Source organism: Nelumbo lutea, chromosome 8 (genome assembly GCF_056320005.1).
Source record: "Nelumbo lutea isolate HS-2025 chromosome 8, American lotus-T2T, whole genome shotgun sequence".
NCBI classification, from domain to species: domain Eukaryota; kingdom Viridiplantae; phylum Streptophyta; class Magnoliopsida; order Proteales; family Nelumbonaceae; genus Nelumbo; species Nelumbo lutea.
The window spans coordinates 8,013,593-8,028,465 of record NC_142691.1 but is presented as its reverse complement, the minus strand read 5'-3'; the positions used below and the strand labels follow the sequence as shown (position 1 = coordinate 8,028,465).

General features: G+C 38.4%; 1 pseudogene across 1 annotated transcript; it reads left to right on the top strand.

Annotated features, from left to right (window-relative positions):
• The first annotated feature begins 468 nt into the window (after positions 1 to 468).
• LOC148842508 (cytochrome B5-like protein) lies at positions 469 to 13,348 on the top strand (annotated as a pseudogene). The gene is made up of 7 exons (XR_016103278.1): positions 469 to 492; positions 7,304 to 7,442; positions 7,928 to 7,965; positions 12,070 to 12,147; positions 12,229 to 12,319; positions 12,515 to 12,636; positions 12,731 to 13,348. The product of XR_016103278.1 is annotated as a cytochrome B5-like protein (transcript).
• The last annotated feature ends 1,525 nt before the right edge of the window (positions 13,349 to 14,873 follow it).

Here is a 14,873-nt window from a genome sequence, read left to right as displayed (position 1 = left end):
GACACACTTCGCCGAACTGACCCACCTTGTAACAGCTCGGGATAGACTTCGCCGAACTGCCACCTTGTAACAGCTCGGGATACACTTCGCCGAACTGCCACCTTGTAACATCTCGGGATAGACTTCGTCGAACTACCACCTTGTAACAGCTCGGGATACACTTCGCCGAACTGACCCACCTTGTAACAGTTCGGGATACACCTCGCCGAAACTGACCTGCCCTATAGATACCTCCGAGCTCAAAACCGCTTCGCTCAGCACTTCGCATCATCTTCTGGGCACCAAAGCCAAATAAGTCGTACCATGCCTGACACTAGGGAAGTCCGTGCCCAAGGGCGCCACGCCTGACTGACTTAGGATCTGACATTTGGCAGCAGCACTCTAAACGGCCACCTGCCACCGCCACTGACGCCGCCATCTCCAGTTAGACGGTTAGGCAGTGACGGTTCTGTCTCAGCAGAAAGGACGATGGCTGAATTGGCAAGCACAAGGGTAATCATACCCGATCTGACAAGGGCCTCGGGATGAGTACACGAAGTGACTATAAGAGCCCCCTGCCCCCCGACAACGGAGGTATGCAAACTTTGCGCTATCTGGTATTACCTTGCTTTTGAAGGATTCTAACTTGAACTTCGGAACCTCTACACCGGGTTTCCCCCGGAGGTTTCCCATCTCCTCCGTTTTAGGTTCCCTGCTTCCCCGTTCGGAAATAAGGCAGCGGACAGATAAAACCAGCCGGATCGCACTCCATCACCTCCGAAGCAATGTTGCTATCTTAAACGGAACGGGATCATCATTCCCTTGTTTTATTGTCTTTCCTGATCAGTTCAATGCCTTAATTATTTTCTTTTAATCTATGGTTGCCAACCATGAAGGATTATAACAAGGAATGTCAATAATTAACCTAATCCAATGATTCCAATCATGCAACGAGCAGGAAGACCCTACTTCTACTTGGGTGTGGGAAATATTCAATTGAATTGAGAGGACTCTGTTTAATTGGAGTTGGTCATAAATCATAATTGGTAATGTATGGATTTGAATCAAGTATCAGGTGGATTATTATTATTATTTATTCATTTAAACCGTGACAACTGATAAGGTTCCATGGGTTACAACTTGTTTAATTACTGTATCCAAATTGGAGTTGGAGTGGGATGTTTATCTCTTTTCTGTTGTGTAGCTAATTTCTAAATTTTCCTTTGCAACAGTAATTCCTGAGTGCTGTGCTGACAACGTCCCACCCGTACGTTCTTCTGCCTACTTGTCACTTGTCCGGTCAGGTTAAGGTGTATTCAAGTCCGTCCAGTTGTCCAAATACATCCCGTCCGGTTTCACCTCCCTGAATTGAACTCCGTTCTGTTATTGGTACTAGTACTACTCCGTTCTGTTATTGCCACCCTACATTCTGGGAACGGGATGAGTATATCCCTAGCTTGTTCAATTTCAGAGAGAGAGAGAATGAGAGAGAGGTTCATCGAATATGCAGAATTTAGTTGTCGTTCTGAGTCTGGGATAAAGAGTTCTGGCAATAGCACAGTAGTCTCACAAATTTCTAAAAGGATAAATTATTTAACACCTCCTTTCCCTCCAGGTTTTCTTTTTAATTTACTCACCCCCTTGCCTTCTAGAGTTGTAGTTTGGAGCTGGAATTACTGATTTGATTCCATTCCCTCCACCGACATGCCATTAGTTTTAGGCAAACAAAGTGCGCTTTGGTGACAACTTTTTAAAAATCTATTTTACCATTTCTTTCTGGCACCTCGTTCACTCATTGTATTACAAATATACCACCATTCAAACAAACATTTTTCGAGATGGACTGAGCACAGGTTCAAGAAAATTTGGAATAAAAAAAAAACAGTGTTTTACCACTTTAGATTATAGATTTCTGGAGGCAAAAGACTAATAATAAATTATTCGAAAAAGTATGGATTTGTCCCAGATTTCTGATTTACACTGCAGGGCTATAAACATTTAAATTGACCGATACCCACACTCTATGCACCCACGCCCACCCATGAATTGGCATCAATTACGAGCTGGCACCTACCCTGACCGTACATTCAACCTACAAATTCTGACACTGGAGGTATCGGTCATTCTCCCTAAATCATTTTGGTCTTTGGGTCACATGTCAAATGGTCTGGCCATCCGGTTCAATCACTAGATCCATTCAAATAAAAAGGATAAATAGAAAATGGTTTCAGATAAATCTTTTAAAAATATTTCTACATAAACAAGCTTAAAACAATAAACGTTATAGTTTAGGGAAATTGTCTAAAACTCACAATGAGTTTTCAGCATTTCTCTTAAACTCACCACAACTTTTCAAAATGTCTAAAACTCACCATGTCACTAACTTGACATTAAACAGACTAATGGGTGTTAATAAATTATCATTTTGACCTTCATAGAAAAATATAAAATATATACAAAATAAATTAACGGGTGTTAATATATTACCATTTTAATATTTAGACATGAAAAAGGAAAAGGTTCAAAAAATAATTTTCAAATATAAAATACATAAAACATAGAAATTACAAAAAATATAAAAAAAAATTAGAAATTGCAAACAAAATAAAAAAATTATTTTCAAATTATAGAAACCATAGAAATTGAAAAGCAAAATCAGAAAATACAAATTGTAGAACAAACACCAAAAATTATAGTAAAACATAGAAATTACAAATAAATAACAAAAATTATAGGAAAATTTATAGATTGTAGAAAATAGAAAATGTAAAAAAAGCTGAAATTATACAAAAACCAAAAAAGAAAAAAGAAAAAAACAAGAAAATTGAAAATTGAAAAGACCATTCTCCTCTAACTCACCATTCAAGGGTAATTTGGTCATGAAAATTGTTATTTATACTGACATGGACACTTCTGTTAAGAAGCATTAACAGTGCACTAACGGAATGTGAGTTTTGAAAAATAAAAACTTACTAACATGGTGAGTTTTAGATATTTTGAAAAGTTGTGGTGAGTTTAAGAGAAATGTTGAAAACTCATGATGAATTTTAGACAATTTCCCTATAATTTATAATACTTACTGGCATATTTATGCAACATACAGTTTTACTTTCAACAAGCCAATTTCTAACTCCTCTACAGCTCTACCCAAAAAAAAGGGGGTTGACACAGAATGACAGTAAGGAGATATCCTTGGCTGTTTTGAATCTTGTGCTTAGGTACAGCTATAAGCTTTTCTGGGGGAGCAAAAATTTGCTGAACGCTTTAATGGAGCCATATTTTTTATAATAGGGCCTAGAAATTTAATACTGACGTAGAACTTTATTATTGGTTTCACAGATCATTAAACAGTCAAAACGTTCAGCTAATCCGAATTCAAAGATAATGGTGTGATATGAGCTTTAGTAGTGGCGTTCTAGCAATATTTAGATATATGTTGGTAGCAAGAAACAATCTTGTGTAGTGTATCGAAGCCCTCCATTTAGAAGTTTTTTTACCTTTTTTTTTGTCTGATGTTATAACAAGATTTTTTTTTTAAATCTCATCTTTTTTGTTGGCAAACAAAGAAAAAACACACAGCTGCTATCATAAAGAAGCTTTATACATGACTGCCTGACCGAAGTATAACTGATCATCACTTGGAGTTTACATGCAGAAAAGGCAAGAAAATGAACCAACTGATGAAACTGTCTTTTTATTTATATTTATATGCACTAAAAATATAAAAGAAAAAGAAGATATCAATGACTTGGATATATTCCCAATGCCATTGTTAGTGAGAAAAATTGGATGCTGACTCAAGGATAGATTAGTCAACAAACATTCCATCATGTCTCGATTATTTGAATGAATCTATTTTTCCAAGCAATCTGGAGATTATGTAGAATACCAACTGATAAAGGAAAATTTGGCCCGAACTCTTTATTATGAGACATGTGGTAGAAACGACAGCTCGGCAAAAGGGGTCAAGCCTAGGCGGCAACAAGGGCACACTCCGCCGAACTAACCCACCTTGTAACAGCTCGGGGTAGACTTCGCCCAACTGTGCCTTGTAACAGCTCGGGATAGACTTCGCCGAACTGCCACCTTGTAACAGCTCGGGGTAGACTTTGCCGAACTGACCGCCTTGTAACAGCTCAGGATAGACTTCGCCGAACTACCTTGTAACAGCTCGGGGTAGACTTCGCCGAACTGACCGCCTTGTAACAGCTCGGGATAGACTTCGCTGAACTGCCACCTTGTAACAGCTTGGGATAGACTTCGTCGAACTACCACCTTGTAACAGCTCGGGGTAGACTTCGCCGAACTGCCACCTTGTAACAGCTCGGGGTAGACTTCGTCGAACTGCCACCTTGTAACAGCTCGGGACACACTTCGCCGAACTGACCCACCTTGTTATAGTTCAGGATACCTCCGAGCTCAAGACCACCTCGCTCAGCACTTCGCATCATCTTCTAGGCACCAAAGCCAAACAAGTCGTACCATGCCTGGCACCAGGGAATTCCGTGCCCGAGGGCGCCACGCCTGACTGACTTGGGATGTGACGTTTTGGCAGCAGCACTCTAAACGGCCACCTGCCACCGCCACTGACGCCGCCATCTCCAGTTAGACGGTTAGGCAGTGACGGTTCTGTCTCAGCAGAAGGGACGACAGCCGAGTTGACAAGCGCCAGAGTAATCATACCCGATCTGACAAGGGCCTCGGGACGAGTACGTGAAGTGACTATAAGAGCCCCCTGCCCCCCGATAAGAGAGGTATGCAAAAACTTTGCGCTATCTGGTATTACCTTGCTTTTGAAAGATTCTAACTTGAGCTTCGGAGCCTCTACACCGGGTCCCCCCCGGAGCTTTCCCATCTCTCCCGTTTCAGGATCCCTGCTACCTCGTTCGAAAGCAAGATAGCGGACAGATAAGACCAGCCAGATCACGCTCCATCACCAACAAATCATAACCATGTTGGAATTGAGACTCGGAACATGTTCTATGATCCTGTGGGATGAGTTACAACGTAGCAGTGGACTTGTGTTTGTGTCTGAGTGAAGAGAGGGGAAGGCTCAAACCCAAATAATGAAGCTTAAGGGAAATGTTAAAAGTACAATTGACCTTAAAAGAAGGGAACCATCTTTTGGTACAACCGACTAGGAAATAGAAAACATATAATTCCTAAAATGCCTCTGGATTTTGATCCCATTTTTACCTTTCTTTTCTTATTTTTATCACTTATCTTATCAATCCTTCGCTTTTTTAGGTTAAATTACAAAAATCTCCTTCACTTTGCAACAAATACCCCTAATTAGATGATGAAATGCATTAAATTACTAAAATGCCCATTTTTACTTTTCTTATTTTCTTTTCTTTATCCTTTTTCTCTTAAATCCTAATGGAGGAAAAATACATCCATTTTCTTCAAACCAAACAGCTAAAATAACAATAATCATTTATATATATATATATATATATTTTTTTTTATTTATTTATTTAATTCGTGATTCATTTTACTAACATGGATGCCTCTTTTCATCTTAAAATATAAAACTTATCCTCTCTTTTCTCCAATAAATCAAGAAAAAACAAACAAAACCATAAATTTACATGAAATAAACCTCTACCATTTCATTTGAATACTGAATCCAGCCAAAATTTTGCAAAGATCTACAAAAGCAACTAAGAGGACTTCAATGTTATATTTAGAAAACTAATCAAATCATAAATCATTCAAATAAATACAGAAATTCTCGGTTAGTACCCTGAACTTTGGGCCTAGTGCCACTTTGGTCCCCGAACTTTAAAGCATGACAATCCAGTATTCGAACTTTCAAAACATGCCAATCTAGTTCCTACCATTAACCAACCGTTAAGTGGCATTTGAAAAGATACAAATGCCCTTCAAGTGTCATCTATTTTTCTTTATCAACCATCCAAATGTTGACGAAAAAAAATATTCATTGAGATGTGATAAAAATTAACATTTGTAAATCCTTGCCTCTTCTATTCAAGAAAGTTGGAATCACCAAAATACCCACTGAGATGTGATCCCAACTTTCTTGAACAGAAGAGGCAAGGATTTAGGATTGTTTGTTTTTTATCAACACTTGGATGGTTGGTAAAGAAAATAAGACGATGCTTGAAGGGCATTTGTGTCTTTTCAAATGCCACTAATGACTAGTGAATTGGCTGATTAATGGTAGGTACTAAATTGGCACGTTTTGAAAATTCAAGTATTAAATTGTTGCATTTTAAAGTTTGGGGACCAAAGTGGCATTAGGCCCAAGGTACATGAAAATTTTTAAACAATTGGATGTAAATATTTTTCAAAGTTAACCGATGGAACTCAAATGAATGGGGTCTTTGTCGCAAATGAAAATTCAGGAGGGTATTTGTTACTAAACCTATAGTACATGGATCTTTTTAATATACCCTTGTTAGATTTTTGGACTGCAATCCCCCTCAAAAATCTAATTTGCTGCCCCCTCCTAGTCTATTAGTAGGCCCCCCTATAAATCACATCCTGTCCTTAAATTTGGCATCAATCCACGGGTAGGATTCAGCCCATCCCTAATCTACTAGTAGCTCCACTTAGGGGTGGACTGAACCATAAAAACCCCAAAATTTTCTGGCTAGACTAACCTCATGATCATAAACTCAAACCCAATCAAGTTCACATCTATCCCCACAGCACGTCCCTGCCATGTATTGAAAACATCTCCTGATGATAATACCAGTCCTGATGATGTCATCATTGGGAGATGTTCCCAATATATGGCAGAGATGTGCTATGGGGTGGAGATGTGATCTCAACCCAATCTGTATAAAAAGCTTAGCTTGAATCAGGTTAGACCCAAATTCAACCCCTATTTTTAATACAATGTTGCAAAAAACTGTTAGAACAGAATAGGTACAAATTTGTCCCGAAGCTCATCTCGTTTTTAAAAAGACTTTACAGCCTATCAGAGCCAGAAAATGTGGGAGATCACATCTCCGCCCCCACAACGCCCCAGAGCACATACCCGCCGTGTATAGGCCTGCAACGAGATGTGAACTCAAAATGTGGATGTGGACTCAAGATGTGCATCGTGCTGTGGGGCGGCTGATGTGAACTGAAGATGTGGACGTTGGACTGTAACGAGATCGACTTCCATCACGATAAATCTGTGTCCACACCGTCTTTTAACAGCCTTTGCAACCTTGCATTGGGAATATCTCGCTTTTAAGTAAATGGTGATCGAAGCTTCGGATTCTGATTCCGATCACATGACGTGACTGTCTCCTGACGTCTGCTCCTTCCCCTTTCTAGTTCTGTGTGAGTCGTGAGTTGTGTGACATAGATTGGTAGCATCTTATTTCGAGCTTCTGGCTCATTGTTTTTCGATCAGGTTTCCGGCTACTTCTCTGCTGCTTTAAGTGATTTTCAGCCGAATCCTCTGTTTGGTGCTGTCACCGGAAAACTAGTTCATGATTTTGCAGGTGAACATCTCCTCAGCTTCGCTGTTTTCCTTTCCCTGCATTTCCACGTAGTTCTACTAGAAACCAAGTTTTGCCCTTGTATTTTCTATACACCAAGAATCAGCAGGCATTAATTTTCTCTTTCTACGAAACATTTCTGATCATTTAAGAGTTTCCTTCAATGTGGAATCGAAGTACTTGAAGTTAATTAATCGCAGCATTACGTGAAATAATAAAATTAGACCTTAATACTCTTTAATTGTCTACTTGCTTAATTTTAGGACGATTATTGTACAATTCTGTTTCTGTACAATCAACACTGGGAACAAAATCAAGAGATGGTGATAGTTGTTGACATTGGTTTTGGGTGTCTTATTGGGAACTTCACGAGCCCCTAAACCTGGTAATCGTTGTCGATCTTTTGAGTAGACATCAGACATACACACACACACAGAGACTCCATGTCGTCCTCATGTTTTTAATCATTATTGATCTGCTCCATGCAGGTAAAGCAAAGGTTGTAAAGCCGATTCTTAACAACAAGGTATACACTATACAAGATTTTGCTCCATGTGACATTCTCTTAATTGGGAACATCTTCTATAATGATGTGCTTCTTTAAATTTTGCTCCATGTGACATTCTCTTAATTGGGAACATCTTCTATCATGATGTGCTTCTTTAAATGAGTTTCGGGAAATGCTCCATTTAGTTTGCTTTAAGTCCCTCAAAGTTCTATTTGAGAGATCTTTTGTTTCTTTGAATATGTTAATATATGGATAAATAAGAATTAAAATCCATGACCTAGAAAAAGGACTTTGGATCATTACTAGATGCAAAATTTTGTAATATTGGTCAATAGCTTTGTAAAATCAACACACCAAGATTAGAATCTAGGAAAGAGAGATTGTGTAAAATCAACTGTAATAAAAGAAAACTTAAAAGAAACTCAATAAACATCAGGTCAACTCTCCTGTGGAACTCCTTAAACATCAGGTCAAACTCTCCCTGTGGAACTCCTTAAACATCAGGTCAAACTCTCCTTCCAACATATTCCAGCAAACCTTAATAAAAGAAAACTTAAAGCCATCTGGACCTGGGGTCTTATCCCCATTATATGTTTTAATGCCTCCTTAGTTTCCTCCATCTCAAACTCGCTTTCTATCCAATTTGCTGAAAATTCAATTAGCTTCTCAAGCACCAGCTCCTCAAGGGACATCCAATTCCTTGCTCTCGAGGTATATAAGTTCTTGTAGTATCCTACCACTCTCTTCTGAATTTCATTCCATGTCTCCACCACTTATTCATCCACCTGAATTTTTGAAATCAGGTTCCTCATTCTTCTAGCATTCGCATAGGCCTGAAAGAAGGTCGTGTTTTTGTTGCCTTCTTTCTGCCATGACACTTGACTTTTGTCTCCAATGCTCCTCTTCTCTAAGAATTAGCCTCTTCAATTCAGTTTCCAGACCTTCTCTTTCCATCTTTTCCTCCCTAGTAACTGTTCCTTCCTCCTCCAATCTGTCCAAAAGAGCCATCTTTTCTAGAATCTCCATCTTCCTGTTCTCCACATCCCCAAAAACATTTTTGCTCCAAACCTTGATCTCCTCCATCAGTTGCAACTTCCTGACCAACCTAAATCCAGCAGACCCCTCTACTTGCAACCCACCCCACTTTTCTTCCACCCACTCCTGAAATTTTTGGATGATCAAGCTACATGTTTTCAAACTTAAAATGTTTTGGGCCAGAAATCACCTAAAATTACCTAAGCACAATCGGCTTATGGTCTTACATAAAGAATGACAAAGTTTCTTGCACCATGCCACCAACATGTTCTTCCCAGTCTCCTGAATAAAGAAACCTGTCCAATCTTCTTAAAATAGGTGGGCATTTCCCATTTGACTAGGTAAATCTACAGCCACTCAAAGGAGGATCAATTAGACCATTCCTCCTTACGAATTCACCAAACCTTCTCATCCCTAGACTTTCTCTCTCATCCTCCCCCCCCTTCACCTCCCCCAACCTTCTTACCAAGTTGAAGTCTCTCCCCAAAACACCAAGGACCCCCCAATCCTGCCTTACCCCACCCACTTCCTCCCAAAATTCTGCCCTTGCCCCTTCTTCATTTGGCCCATACACATTTGTAAGTCCCCATTTCCACTCCCCTTCCACCATCTGAAAAGTAAATCAAAATTGAAAACACCTCCTTCATCTCTCTCTCTCTCATGCTAAACTTGCATTCCAATCTGTTTAATGCTTAAGTGTTCATATCAACGTTTCCTATTGTTACTTGTTCTTCTACTTTTCTACACAAGAAAGATCAAACCATCCTACTTATATAAGTTCCATGAAGAAAAACTGATGTTGGATCTAAATTCTAGCACTTGGGTCTTCAATTTCCAGAAATTATGCTGTCATTATATCTTATTCAAATGTTAGGAGGAAAAAATTCAAGTTGGATGTAAATTCTTATAATTAAGTCTTCATCTTCCTGCATGAATGGAAATCATGCTATATGGGTAAATAAGTGAGTGGCCTTCTGCTAGCAAAGAAGGTTCACCTTTTAGATGGATACCATGGGAGAATTTCTAGAGGAGCATCTTTTGGCATCAATCTCTTAGTGGACAGTTTCTCTACCTTCTTAATTTGTCTGGTGTCAGGCAAGTGGAACATTGCCTTTCTGGGACTGCTTAGGTAAGTGAGCTTCTATTGCTTAGAAATGATGTAGGGGATGAACTATAGCCAAGTCTTAAAGTTGTCTCATCATCTTTACTGTTGATGGATTTCAAATGGGAAAATAAAAGTTGATCCTTGGTTTAATCCTTGTTGTTGTTGTTGATAAAGAGTAATGTATTAATCTCCAAAAGGGATAATACTGCACAATAAATTTATCAATCATGGTACCTGAGCTCTGCATGTCCAGTTGCTCTGTTGCTTGTTTAATAGCTTCTGGGATAAAAAGGTCAGAATTGGTAAGAGATGAGCTCTGTACTTTATTTCTCTGAGCTGCCTAGTTGGAGAAGCTGTCTATATCCAAAGAAGGTTTGGATGATAGAGATAATAATTAGTTTTCATTTCATTATGGAGAATGAACATGATGGAAAATCACTTCTTCTCAAATATTATATAGCTGAGAAAATACAAAAAAAGGCCATTCCCCAATGTTGGTTCCAGCTATCTGGGGTCTTGGGAGAGGTAGAGTAGATATGAAGCTAACATTTTGGCTTTTTCAGTAAAAGTGGCTGGTCTCAGATTTTTACCCATGTTCTCACACTTGTCTGCTCAAGACTTTACCATTACACCAAACAATGGCAGATAATAGAAAATACAATATAAGATAAATGAGCTGTTAGAAATTTGTGCTGGCAATGACACAGGGGCATGGTAATTGGGGAAAATGAAAATTAGATGTGATTTATCTATTTATAGACATTGTCACTTCTCTATTAACTGTAATGTAAGTAATCGAGGTCTATGCCTTCCTCACTTCAGTAATTTATCTGGTACCCTTTTACAGCTTATGTTCTATATCTTAAACTTAAATTTCAACCATAAATTGATGTTGAATACTTGATAGCAAATTGGAAGCTAGGTGTTGTTAAGATTATCAATAACCTTAGCTTGAGGAGCAGAGCCTGAATACTATCTACTTTGATGGCCTGTTCCCTTGGTAACCTGGAACTTCAGGTATAGGAATTTTCTTTAAGAATGATTTTTGTCTATTCTTTGAGCTATTCAGGAAACCCTTCTTTCAATGCTGAGCATCTATGTATTGAAGATGGTTCAGCTTTTGTCAGTTTATCATTTTGATCCACCATGGCATGCTCACTCAATTATCATTGATTGCAGAAATCTCCTTTGGACCTTCTCACCTTACTCAGTCTCTTATATTCTTAGAGCAGTTCATTGCCATGATACCTGGATACCAGTACACGCCTAGTGTACCTGTGTCGGACACAATATGTACCTGATACAGTAATGGATACGTACTGGACAGGACACCAAATACTGCAGGGACACTTATAGGTATATTCTATAACTCTAACACTTAAAAATATGTGGAGTGAGAGTTGAGAAATGACATTTAGCTTCAAAAGCTATATGTAGAAACATGGTATAAGCATATTACATGAGATAGCCATACCAGTATGTGCATGGAATACTGAGGGAAGTACAGAGGCATTAGCTTCTATGATCTAGAGCTGCAAACAATCGGGCCTGTGCACTTGTTTGGTAAGGTGTTGGGAGATCAAACTTTGTAGGTGGAGCTCCAGTCCCAGGGGCATTTGTATGATGTGGGATTTCCATTTTTCCCTTTTTTTATTTTTTTTACCTATCTTCTTTTAACAACAAGAATAGGATTGGACTTGATGATGGGGGCTTCTGTATTTTCTATGCTTGTGCTTATTTATTTTCATGTGTCGAAAATCATGTGCTGTATTTTCTCATCCTTCTTTCAATTTTTTTTTTTAGATTGCATCAGCTTCTATATTATTTGATGGATAAATACTATGTGGAAAATGGCAGCCATTTATTCTTTGATCCCATAATTTTTCTTTCCCATGATGTTATTATGTGTTGTGGTATTCATGTAAGCGGAAATTGATTATGTAATAAGGCCCATTTCTTTCCATATTCCTTCTTTGCTCCAGGAATCTAAATTCTACACAAGAGCTAAAGTCTCTTCACACAACAACAAGACTGATTGCTGGATCATCATAAAATCTAAGGTTTTGTTCTACTCCCGAGGTCAATACTTTCTGTAAAACATAAAGCTATTAAACCTAACAGCATGTTACTTGTTACTGTAGGTGTATGATGTTACTCCATATGTGGAAGAACATCCAGGGGGGATGCAATACTAGCACATGCTGGGGATGATTCAACTGAAGGGTTTTATGGGTATGCATATCTTTTATGTCAAATTTGCTTTGTTTCTTATTATCAGATAATTAGCTGATATTGGAATTTTTATTTTGTTGCAAGCATCTGGAACTTTTGTTCGAATCATTTATTCTATTTGTAATGATGACTTTCTATTCTGTATTTATTGTGGCAAAGTTCTTCTATGCTTCAGCAATCTTTGTTTTGTTGCAGGCCACAGCATGCTACTTGGGTCTTTGACATGGTTGATGAATTCTACATTGGAGATTTGGAGAATTAGTTGCCAATAGCCACTAGCTTCTGAAATTGTGAAGAGAACTGTTTATTAACTAGAGGTAATTCCTGTCTGAGTCATAAAACAACATATATGTTCATTTTCACAGGATCCATTGCCATTTATGTAAGTTTTAGAGATCTATTCTCGGACAGTGTTTACATTTGAAGGAGACTGAAAGCTCTACTAGACGATTCAGAAGGACAAGAGAAGCCACAGAGATCTACAATGACATTCAGCTGCATTTGAGCAAATCCCTATTTGCGAATCCCATCATTTGCTACAAAAATCTGCTAGAACATCGGATTCTCCAGGCGTCCCTCTCAACGAATCTGAGCAGGATTTTGAGCAGTCTTACTTGGAGAGTTGGAGTTCGGATGGGCTGTAGGGCACGTGTGGGGCGCACTCTGCGGGGAGCCCGTCCAAATTCTCCCACCTAAGTTGACTTCATCTAGAACAGGCCCAAACTGTTCCGGCCTTTTGACCTGTACTGCTGTACATAGAAAAAGGGCCAACTCCTCCAGCCTTTTTGACCTGTCCATAGAAAAGGGCTATCCGCTATATGGAGTATTGGGAGGGGTAGACTGGATATGGATCCAAAATTTGGCAAATCTTGTGCTGTTCTCATATTCTTTGGGGCTGTTTGATGATGGCTGAAATAGCTGAATTGAATGATTTATTGCTTTGTATTTTAGTGGATAAAATAATTAAAGGTTAATATATTCATGGGTATAATAAATTTGTAATTAATATAACTTCAGCTTTAGCCATCAGGCTCATTGCCTCCTTAATGACTTACCCCCCCATCACTCGTGCAGGCGGGGGTTCGATTACATCTCTGTTACGACCAACATGAGACCTTATCAACCAATTGGTTGGCACCTTGCTACGTGATATTTGATTTTGTAGTATTGTATGGCTGTTAAATTTGTGAAAAATACTGAGAACGAATTGGGCACAAATTGCAATGCAACAATTGTTATTTCTTTTTTATTTATTACACCATTAAGCACCACATAGGCGAAAACGGCTCCCCTAAGCAAGAAACTTGATAAGGATGTTTACTCTAAAAATGAGTTTCACATAACCTGAGAAAAGAGGCGGTACAAAACATTTGTACCTGATAGTTCATCCAAACAAGATTATGGGTAGGTAAAACCTAATCACATAGGTGCTGATAATTGTAATGGACATACAAAATACAAAACAACGATAGGAACCTTAGGCTGAGTTTGGAAGGAGTACAAATGCAGATATGTAAAGTGTAAAATTTTATATTTTGTATTATTTTGTATGTATTTATACTGTACATATTTGCATTTGTACTGCTTCCAAACTGAGCTTTAGGTTAAGTTTGCAAAGCCCAAAAGTTCATAGCCCCATTTTAAGTTTTTTTGGTTTGAGGCTTGAAGGTGGTTTGGCATTAGACAATAATGTTTTTAAAAGTATCTCTTACCAAACACTATAAAACATTTTTTTACTCAAATTTGTTTTCCACAGCCCAAAGCTCAAAATTAAAAGTTATCCAAACCTTATTCACTAAGAAACTAAATTTATAGGTCATTCGGTTCAGTTATTAGCCAAATAAAAAAAATAAAAAAAAGCCCCTATGAGTTGACCTTTAATTATTAGCCAAATAAAAAAAAAAAACCACCTCTCTCAACGTCTGGGCCTGGGATTGCCAAGAGAGATACTATCAAAGTTCAATCTGATACCTAGGTTATAATGAATGGGAGGCATGAATAATAATGGGAATATATCCCGCTGCAGATCATCCCTTCTATCGAAGTTCTTATACTGTGTTGAAAAAGCAGTGAAAGAAGATAACATGATAACATTGCGTCTCCCCTCCCGTCCCAAATAATTAAATAAATAAAGCTAACATTTTCCTGGGGACCATCAAATTCCCTTCTTTCCACATGCCTAGCAATATTGCAGGCAGATGCAGAATTATCTTTTCAAGGTAACAGCATAGGAAGATTCTTGCTCAGATGGTCCATGTCGCTCAGTTAGGTTTAACTTTTTTTTTTTAACTTTCCAATCCTGAAATAATTTACAGTTTACCTTGTATATTGATCATTGATGGTCTCTGTGTGTGTATAAGTCAAGAGATGTAAACAAGTTCATCTGACTAGCTAGGTCAATCAGCTGTCTATGAATCTCCCAAGTTAGCCACCAATTGAATTGGAGCAGGTTGCCCTTCTGCACGTAGCAGTACTATTGATGAATCACTATTGTTCTACAGGGTTCACGTGAAGCTATCAACAATGTTCTCTTGACAAAGTGGTGCCTCTGCGC